This window comes from Cygnus atratus, chromosome 1 (genome assembly GCF_013377495.2).
Source record: "Cygnus atratus isolate AKBS03 ecotype Queensland, Australia chromosome 1, CAtr_DNAZoo_HiC_assembly, whole genome shotgun sequence".
Classification (NCBI taxonomy): Eukaryota; Metazoa; Chordata; class Aves; order Anseriformes; family Anatidae; genus Cygnus; species Cygnus atratus.
Genome location: NC_066362.1, coordinates 161,330,239 through 161,340,449, shown reverse-complemented (window position 1 = coordinate 161,340,449; position 10,211 = coordinate 161,330,239). Strand labels below are relative to the sequence as shown.

At 38.5% G+C, this 10,211-nt stretch overlaps 1 long non-coding RNA gene across 1 annotated transcript; it reads left to right on the top strand.

The window, feature by feature from the left end:
* The first annotated feature begins 2,047 nt into the window (after positions 1 to 2,047).
* Positions 2,048 to 9,889, top strand: LOC118257342 (uncharacterized). The gene is made up of 4 exons (XR_004781529.2): positions 2,048 to 2,082; positions 7,366 to 7,453; positions 7,532 to 7,605; positions 9,268 to 9,889. It is a non-coding gene; the product is annotated as an uncharacterized LOC118257342 (long non-coding RNA).
* Positions 9,890 to 10,211: the final 322 nt, after the last annotated feature.

The following is a 10,211-nucleotide window of genomic DNA, read 5'->3' as shown; positions in this document are numbered from 1 at the left end:
TCTAGAATTTTTTCAGTAAGGAGAATCTACATGGAAAATATTTATAATGAAAGTTAGATGAATGAATAATTATGAAAATAAAATTGTATGAGAAGAAGTAAGAAAAATATAATGTATGTGCCAGATGTAATGCACGTTTTCATATAGAAGATGAGAAGCAAAGGTAAAAAATAGTGAAGAATTAGTGAAAATACCTAAGGTTCACCATGTCATTACAACACTTGAAACAAATTTTTGTGGTTGACAAAAAGTAAAGGGCATACAGTAGTTTGTAGCAGATTAAAATTTAAAAGAGGAAACTATTACATTTGGAATTTTAGAGGTCTCACACTGAATAACAACGTCATTTGTGACATAAATGTAAAAAATACTTTCAAAATGATATTCCAGGCAACAAATTTGGCAGCTGGAGAAGTTAATACTAATGTGTCAAGAATCAGAACAAAGCAAAGAAACCATAATTGTAGCTAAATTTAGACCACCATGGAAAAATAAAGACAGAAACTTAAGACATGCACAGAGAGAAGAAGAGAGAGAAAATAAACAGGAAAATTGATGTGAGTATAGAATATATCAAGGCTTTAGAAATTATGTATCTATCCACCTAAAAAAAAAAAAAAAAGATATAGAAATTAAACAAGTTGTAGTGTACAGATTCCTCCACTCTAAAAATCTGCTATAGGAACATTCAAATTTACCCTTATTTGGTGTACAAAATAAATACATGTCTGAACTTAAGAGACATGCCTGTTTTTACTTTGTAAATAAATTATTCACTGCAGTGGAAGCAACCATTATTTTCAACAATCTAAACAATGTGGTACAATTTTGCTGGATTTCTTTGGACACAAAGCTCAAAGTTTGGTGATTTCAGAATATTATTTAGCAAATACAGTTTTTGAGGATTGTCTTTCAAAATATATTTAAAACCAGAAGTATTCACAATGCATACTGTGCAAATTTTAAAATAATTTGCAAAGATGAAAAGTATCATTTTTTTGGCATGATAGTGTGGAGCAACATTATTACTGGAGATGATATATGATTGCCAAGAGTCCTGCCAATTAGAAGAAAATTAGAAATTAGAAATTAGAATAAAATTAGAAGAAAAAAACATCGTCTTAATAGGAAGAAAGAGCAAGTATCAATTTAAAAACCACAAATCAACAACAAATGAGAAAGTAGTTATAAAAACATACTGCCTAAAGCTTCCAAGACTGCAGTAGTACAGAATATGTGGGTAATAGAAAATAAAAAGAATTTCAGAGTTGGAAAATATTTTGAATTTCATCACAATCCTTGTTAGAAGACTCATTTAGATAAAATATATAAATATGGGAAATCAAACTATTACTGAAATATATAGACAACATACAGATATGTGCACACATAACATGGACATGACAGTCAAATAGAAGAGAAAGTTCAAAGGGTTAATTTACATTCTGGAGATAACAAAAAAGCTTCCAATGGAAATACTTTTCAATGTACACTAGAGTTTTATTGAAACTGAAATTTTTGTTAGGAATGTATCCATCTGTTTTAGTAGGAAAATTTTTAGGCTATGAAAAATCTCAGATCTAGTCCTGAGATCACACCACTTCAGTATTTTTGATACTCCAGGGGTTAGGACTTCACCTAAAATGTGGAACTATAAAAGGACTGCAGAGGCAAGGTAATTTAGCTTAAGCTGAACTGCCGTGACTGCATATAAATATATTCCAGCACTCGACTCCCCAAGATGAATGAGAGTGATTTGAATAGTGTCTTCCTTAAAACAATTACTTCTCTTCTTAGAGAACAAAAGCTACTCCCATGTGCATGTATGATGCATTATCTTTCCCTCACTTCTTTATTCTTTCAAGAATACATTTGAATATCCCTGATTCTTCTAGATGTTGAATAAGAACACTTAAAATTGCAAATATCTGTGATGCTTTTGAAAACAATGACAACAACAAAATTTCTAAACTGTTCTGCAGGGGTAATCCTGAACTTTTTGATGATGACATCCTGGGATTGTTCAGCCTAGAGAAGAGAAAGCTTAGGGAGGATCTCATTGATGTCTACAAAACCCGAAAGGTGGGTGCAAAGAAGAGGAGCCAGGGTGTTTTCAGTGGTGCCTAATGACAAGACAAGAGATGATGGACACAAAATGAAACACAGGAGGTTCCATTTGAACATCAGGAAACACTTGTTTACTATGGTGGTGACTGGGCAATGAAACATGTTTCTGCGAGGTTGTGGAGTCCTCCTCCTGGATATATTCAAAATCTATCTCTAGATGTTCCTGGGCAGCCAACTCTAGCTGGCCCTGACTGAGCAGGGTGGTTGGACCAGATGACCTTGAGAGGTCCTTTACAACCTAAATCATTCTGTGATTCCTGGAAGAGATAAGGCCAATTTCACTGAAAGCATAAGTATGTTTTTGGCAAGATGTCCTGTTATATTTATAAATCTGTTTTGAAGAGTGCATGCATAGCCTACAAATTCAAAACTGTGCTTCATAAACTAAATATTTAAAGTGAATGTGATAAAAGTTTGACATTTTTGTATCTTTGGTAAAAGCAGAAACAGGATGGAAAATAGAACACAACAAAAATAAACATATTTATAAAGAATAAAATTCTGATTTTTGTTCTCTAGGATCTTAATATACAGACAATTTCACTAATTTTGAGATACCAAAGACTCAGGTGTTGCCATGTCAGTGGCAACATGAAAAGCAAAGTACTGATGCAAAGTAGCGCGTTGTTCAGGAACAGGGAGTTCTTGGAACATACCCTAAATGATCAATGCTTTTTGAAGTACCTATTTTCAGATATTCAGAAATAATTCTAGTAGACTGGCTAAATATTCCTTTCTAATTTCACTTCAAGTAAACCTTATCAGTGGCTAAATATTTCTTTCTAATTTCACTTCAAGTAAACCTTATCAGCTAAGACGTATAGTCACATTTAACAAATGCAACCATGTTCTGAGGATCCTGCTTGAGCAATAAGAACAAGGGTCAGTTCTACATTATCAAATAATGTAACTGAGAACTCCATGTCCCCAGCAAACATATTTCATAGGCAGTTTACATTGAAACAGCTCTATTACTATATTAGTGACTGTAGTTCATTAAGGCAGAAACACATTTTCTCATGAATTCTCACCTGCAAAGAAGACAGTTCATGTACCCAACACTGATCTGCAGAGTAAGATGGAAAAAGCTGAATTTGCTTCAAATAATACTCCTGACACAAGGCAAATAAATAAATAAATAAATGGGAATCAGAAATATGAATTCCCTTCTCATAAGTGCAGGTTGTCACTTTTTACTATGAAGGTTGTGAGTGTTCATAGTCCAGACTTGTGCCCACTTCAGATGTCCTTGCCTTGTGTAATGTGACAGTACTTCAGTTAAAACATGCTGTTCTTCTCGTCAGGTGGCATAGGATAAGAGAACATATTCTTCTGCTCTACCTTATACACAAAAAACATTTATAGTAAAATGCACTCAATATTGGTAGGCTGGATACTTAAGATGATTCTCTCTGACAGTTCAGTGAACACTCATAAAATTCAATGTTGAAGATACTGAGTTTAGGAACTATCTGTTTAAGGAAAAACTCCGTCAGAGAAAAAAGAATAAAGGTGATGGGAACATGGGAAAAGAACAAGAACAACAGAAAGGAATTGACAACTGATGGAAAGTTCTGTTTTCTGGAAAAAAAAAAAAAAAAAAAGAGAGAAAAAATTAAATTCTCATTTAGAATGTGGGCCCTTGGAAGAACCATGGCCTATTTAATCTTAGACAGACAGAGAGGGAGAAAGATATAGACAAGTTTATGCCAAATACTATATATTAATAGAATTATATATTGAATTTCATTTAAAAATGATGATAAGAAGATTTGCCTTACAATTCTGACCAAAATCCTACCATACTGCGGAAAGGTTTATTTGCAATATGTAATTTAAAGAGGATTATTTTTGAGTATTAGTAAAATAATGTTTACAAATGCCATTATACAAATCTTCATGGAATCATAGAATGAATCAGTTTGGAAGGGACCTTAAAGATCATCCATCTAGTTCCAACCCCCTTGCCCTGGGCTAGATCATACCACCCACTAGATCAGGTTGTCTAAAGCCTCATCCAATCTGGCCTTGAACACCTCCAGGGATGGGGCATCCACAAATTCCCTGAGCAACCCATTCCAGTGAAAAATTTTCTCATGAGATCTAATTAAATCTCCCCTCTTTTAGTTTAAAACTCTTCCCCATTTTCCTATTACTATCTGCCTATGTAAAAAGTGGATTTATTTGAATTTTCAGCTAAAGTAGTACCGCAGTTCTAAAATGGATTAAGGTCCTGACTTATTGTCATGGTTTCAGCTGGGATACAGATAACTCTCTTCCTACTAGCTGGTATGTTGCTGACATTTAAATTTAGGATGATGAATAATAAGTAATGCTGATAACACACTGATGTTTTAGTTGTTGCAGAGCAGTGATTACACCAAGTCAAGGATTTTTCAGCTTCTCATAATGCCCTACCAGCAAGGAGGCTGGGAGTGCACAAGAAGCTGGGAGGGGACAGCTGACTCAGACTGGCCAGAGGAATATTCCATAGCATATGACATCACGCAGAACAATAAAACTGCGGGGAGTTGGCTGGGGAGGAAGGGGTGGGGCAGTGCTCTGGGTCTGGCTGGGCACTGGTTGTCAGGTGGTGAGAAATTACATCACACATAACTTGCTTTGTATATTTTTGTTATTATTATTACCAATTTATTCATTTTCTGTCCTATTAAACTGTCTTTATCTCAACCCACAAGTTTCTATTTATTTATTTATTTATTTTTCCATATTCTCTCCCCCATCCCACTGGAGGGTGGGGGGGGGGGAGTGGGCAAGTGAGTGAGAAGACAATTTCAGTATTTGAAGTCTGCATGTTGTAATTGACTACTTGTGAGCCATTTAGGACTGTTAAAACTGCTCCTACAGCTGTTTTTCTATTTATGAGGACAATTGCTTCTTGCTTGTATTCAGAAAAGTAACATGGAATATTTACCACGTATAATACAATTACAATCTATGGAATGAAGTAAGTGCTCAGTCACTGTACTTTTAAATGCATCATTGAAACATCAGGACCAGGAAGGAATCAATTTGCAAAGTGTGATATTTTCACATGGATGGGCAGCTAACTCCACCACACTACCCTCTCATTCCCATTCCTCAAAGGAAGAAGGGGGAGAAAATATGATAAAAAAGAATTCAAGGGCTGAGGTAAGGACAGGGAGATCACTCATCAGTCACTATCATGGGCAAAACAGAGTCTACATAGGGAGATTAATATAATTTATTGGCTATTCACTAGGAGACTAGAACAGTGAGAAACTAAGAGCAAACTAAAAACACCTTTCCTCCACCGAGCCTATTCTATCTCCTATCCCTGAGCAATGCAGGTGAACGGGGAATGGGTCTTGCAGACAGTCTGTAACATTTTGTCATCTTCTGTTCCTTCATCTTCATTGTCTTCTCCTGCTCCATTATGGGATCCCTCCCATGGGATTCAGCCCTACATAAACTTCCCATTGACAGCAGCTCTTCTAGAACTGCTCTGATATTGTTCTGTACCATGCAGTCCATCCGTCAGGAGCAAACTGCTCCAGCATTGGTCCCTCACAGGCAGCAGCTCCTGCCAGATCACCTTATCCTGTGTGGGCTTCTCTCCATGGGCTGCAGCTCTGGCCCAGGGCCTGCTCCTGCAGGGGCTCTCCATTGGCTGCAGCCTTCTCAAGGCCATATTTACCTTCTCCACTACGGGCCTCTCTATGGGCCACCAGGGAACTTCTGCTCCAGCACCTGGAGCATCTCCTCCCTCTCCTTCTTCACTGACCTTGGGGTCTGCAGAGTTGTTTCTCTCACATTTTTTCACCCCTCTCTCCAAGCTGCTCTTGCACAGTAGATTTTTCCTTCCATAAATGTGCTCTTACAGAGGCCCAACCAACTCTGGTCATTGGCTCGTCTTTAGCCAGCAGTATGTCCCTGTTGGAGCTGACTGGAACTGGCTCTGATCTAACAAGGGACAGCTTCTTAACTCTTCTCACAGAGGCCATCCCTGCAGCCCCTGTCCTACAAAAACTTTTAATGTAAATCCAACAGAAGAGTAGATTAAATCTACAGAATTCAAGAGCCAATCTAGAGCTTCAATTAGAAGAAAGGACTGTAAAGCTTCTGTGAAGAAGACAAATATTTCAATCAGCATGTCCTAACCAGCAGGTTACAGGCTAGTACCGTTGCTGGTGTTAGGATCCTCAGAAAAAAAATATAGCATGCTGGAATTATGAACAGTTTACCAGGTTCAGGAGCACACACATGTCTATGCGCACACACACACACACAGAGGTCAGTGTTACATAAAATCAGGTAACACTTTTTTTTTTTTTTTTTCTCTTTGAGAAATATTGGAATGGCTATGCTTGGCTCCGGACAAAAACTCCATCTAGCTCAGTATCCTGTATCTTTCAATGATCATGAGCAAATGCTTATAGAAATGTAATAACAGGAGAAGGACTATTGAGTATTTCCCCTAAGTTTATAAATCTCCACAATTTTTATCTTTGTGAATTTCCTGACCCTGGTATGGTTTGACTGTTTAGTAATTTTCTCATGTTTAGTTTTCTAAGTTCTGTTGTTTCTTCCCTGAACCTTTGCCATGCAAAGCACGATGGAATATGTGAGACTTGTCAATTCACATATCATTTGTTTAATTGTTTAAGTGGGAAAGAATTTGCAGCAAGTAAGGGGTTAATTCCTAATTGCCTTTACACATCACATACATCTAACACGTACTTAGAATCACATAGAATCTCTGATTAAATGATACTTTCACACATCCTTGACCAAATGGCAAACCCTTGCAGATCCCTCCCAGTGCACCCTGTCGCGTTATGGGGTGTAGCCGATTAACCGTTATGGGTCCGGTCAGATTCAGGATACTGAACTATCACAATCACAGATTCACCAGTAATGCATTAACTGATATGGGTCTGGTCGGATTCAGAGCACTGAACTGTCACGGTCACGGATTCACCAGTAACGTATAACCGCCCTTACTCTAGTTGCATTCAATGAGAACTATCACAGCTAGGAACAATGCGGCTAGGTGCAATTTATTACAGCAACAGGTACACAGGTTCTTTGGATTGCCAGTGATAGTTACTGTCTGCAAAAGCAAGCTAGCATGCATGAAATACACAGGTGCACAGCCTTGAAATTAACGCGTTAAAAGGCACAAAGACTCTATAGAGATTTCTAAGTTTCTGCGGAGACACACAGTATAACCAAGTGTTCAAATCTCACCCAAAGGCATCCCAATGCGGGGGAAGAGAGGCTCAGCCCGTCGACTGATCCCAGGAGTCAGGAGATCCTCAGGATGGTGTATTTCCTCGGGATGGTATCTCCTCTGACGGTGGTATCTTCCCTTGACAACCCCTCTCTCTTAGGCCAATTTATGTTATTTTCTATCTTTTAGGTGGAGCTTGAGTGACTCTAGTCAAGCATATCTTAGTTATGACTGGTGAAAAGTTTTCCCATCTCTGTTTAAAGGTATAGGCTCCAAGAAATTCAGAGCACGTGCTCAGTAAGGGGTGGTTGCACTTTGGAGGTGGGTAGCTTTTGGGGTGGAGGTGTGTTTTGGTATTATAATGATATTATAATGAGCAAAAGTACACTAGAGTACAACATTTGTCAAAACACGACAGGTCGTTGGCTCAGGGTAGCAAAAAGTGCGGCTTACCGGTCTTGGTGTGCACAAGAACAATCAAGTCCCCACCTGGTCACAGAGTCTAGCCGTGGTGTCTCCACTCCACTCTACACTCCGTACTGTTCCTTAGAGCTAGCACACCAGGTTCCCCCAGCGCGATAGTAACTAAGGTTGGAAGCCTAGGGAACGCTCAGGTAATGCAGCTACTCCCTACCCTGAAAGTCTCTTCAATGTCGTACATGTTCTTTAAAATGTGAATGTTAGTTTTATTTTCCTAGTTACTTTAGGCAATTGCACCACACACCCTCTGACCAGGTGTGCATAGAGTGCTGGCAGGTGTCATGTGGGATTATACATTATGATTTCCTCTAGGTCCTCCTTGCAGGAGGACGACAGCTGCAGTCTGATAACAGAGGTCAGAGCTCTCAAGAACAAATATCTGCTAGGCCTGTTACCTCACAGAACTGACCTCTCCTAGTGTCAGTCATCCCTCTCACAGTGCATTGGTGATCTACTTTGAATGCAGGGTTATGTGAGAGGTAGGTTGCCCATGGGGACTACTTCCCCACACAATTAATTCCACAGACATTTATTTTCCCAGCAGCACCCCAGCTGGCACTCTGTTCACAGTCTGCCACCTCATCATTCTGTTGTCAAGACAGAACTATCATATTTTTGTTTCAATAATTCCCATTCTGTCAGCGCTATGTTGGCAGGAAAGTCACAAGTGATTAATGTTATACCTAACATCTTATACATGGTGGCTTAGGTGCCTTAAGATGGAAAAAATCCTCATGGGGACAGACACAGAAACTTTTTTTTTATCAGTGTCTGTTGAACAGGCCTTCCAGATATTTGCTACCTTTTTCATGAAGAAACATTTAATTCTTGGATATTTTGAACATATTTCCTTTTGTTGATGCCTAGTTCTTGTCTATCACTTTCTACTCTCCTCATGACACTCATGTTTTTATAAAAATCTAACATACCTCCCTTTCGAAAACAATCATTTTCATTTTTTTCCGTTTGAAGATCCTTAGTGTATAGACTTATCTCTGTAAGGTAGCCATGACTTTAGGCATTTTTCAGACCTTCCTTGAAGATTTCCCACTCTCAGTATAATCATTTTCAGAGAATTAAGTGCATTATTCAAAATGTGTGCAAAATATACGTACTAATTCTTTTTTTTTAATCTGGATTTTTATTTATATATTTTTATTCAGTATTTGATAAATCTTATTTCCAACATGGGCCCATTTTAGAAAGAACTTGATCAGTTAAAAACTAGAAGTATTACAGACATTGAACCAGAATTACCTAATTTACCATATGCTGTATATAGCACTGATTTCCATTTCTATTTGGCTTCCATTTACGTGGTTGATGGATACAAAAAGGGCTTCAACCATCTACAGTTTTCCCCAGACAAATCTGTTCATTCCAGAACAACTTTTTTTTTTTCCTTTTTTTTTTCCTTTTCTTTCTTTTTCTTTTCTTGTCTACAGTGGAGCAGGTGGACCTGCCCTAAAGAAGGCTGTGGCCTGTGGAGAACCCTTGCTGGAGCAGATTCTGGGCTGGACCTGTAGCCTGTGGAGAGGAGACCATGCAGGAGCATGTGACCTGGCAGGAGCTGCTGCCCATGGGGCACCCACGTTGGAGCAGTGTGCTTCTGATGGATGGACCCTGTGGTATGGACCATATTTGGAGCTGTTCTTGAAGAGCTGCTGACTGTGGGAAGCCCATGCAGGATCAGTTCAGGAAGGACACGCTTCCTATGGGAGGGACCCCACATTGCAGCAGGGGAAGAGAGTGATTGAGGAGTGGAAGAGATGAAGTTCTTATACAATGACTGCAGCTCCCATTCCCCCATTCCCCTGCACTGCTCGGCAGGAAGAGGTGGAAGAGGGTGGATGGGAGCAAGGTGTTTTCTTTTCTTTCCTTTGCTTCTCACTTCTCTATCTTGTTAGTATTAGGCAATAAATTTTACTATCTCCCTACTCTGAGTCTGTTTTGCCTGTCATTATAATTGTTGAGTGTTCTCCCTGTCCTTACCTCAACCCTTGAGCACTTTGCATCGTATTTTCTCCCCCTTTCCCTTTGAGGAGGGGAAGTGAGAGAGCAGTTATGGTGGAGTTTGACTGCCCGCCTGAGTAGAACCACCACAATTACAAATATTAATAATATAACAGTACCTTATGAGAGGTAATATTTATCAACAACATAGTTATGATAAATTATGTACACATATATTCATATATCAAATTAAATGTACTAACCTCTATAATTTAGGCATAGTCTTCTTTCCAGTGTTGAAACATAACAGGAAAGTAGAGCTAATAAAACGAAATGATACTAATGCATCCATACTTTTCCTCTAAGAATTAAGAGAGAAATCTGTTGACTTTGCCAGAAGGTTTATTTTTAAATATTAATCTTGATATAAGGACCT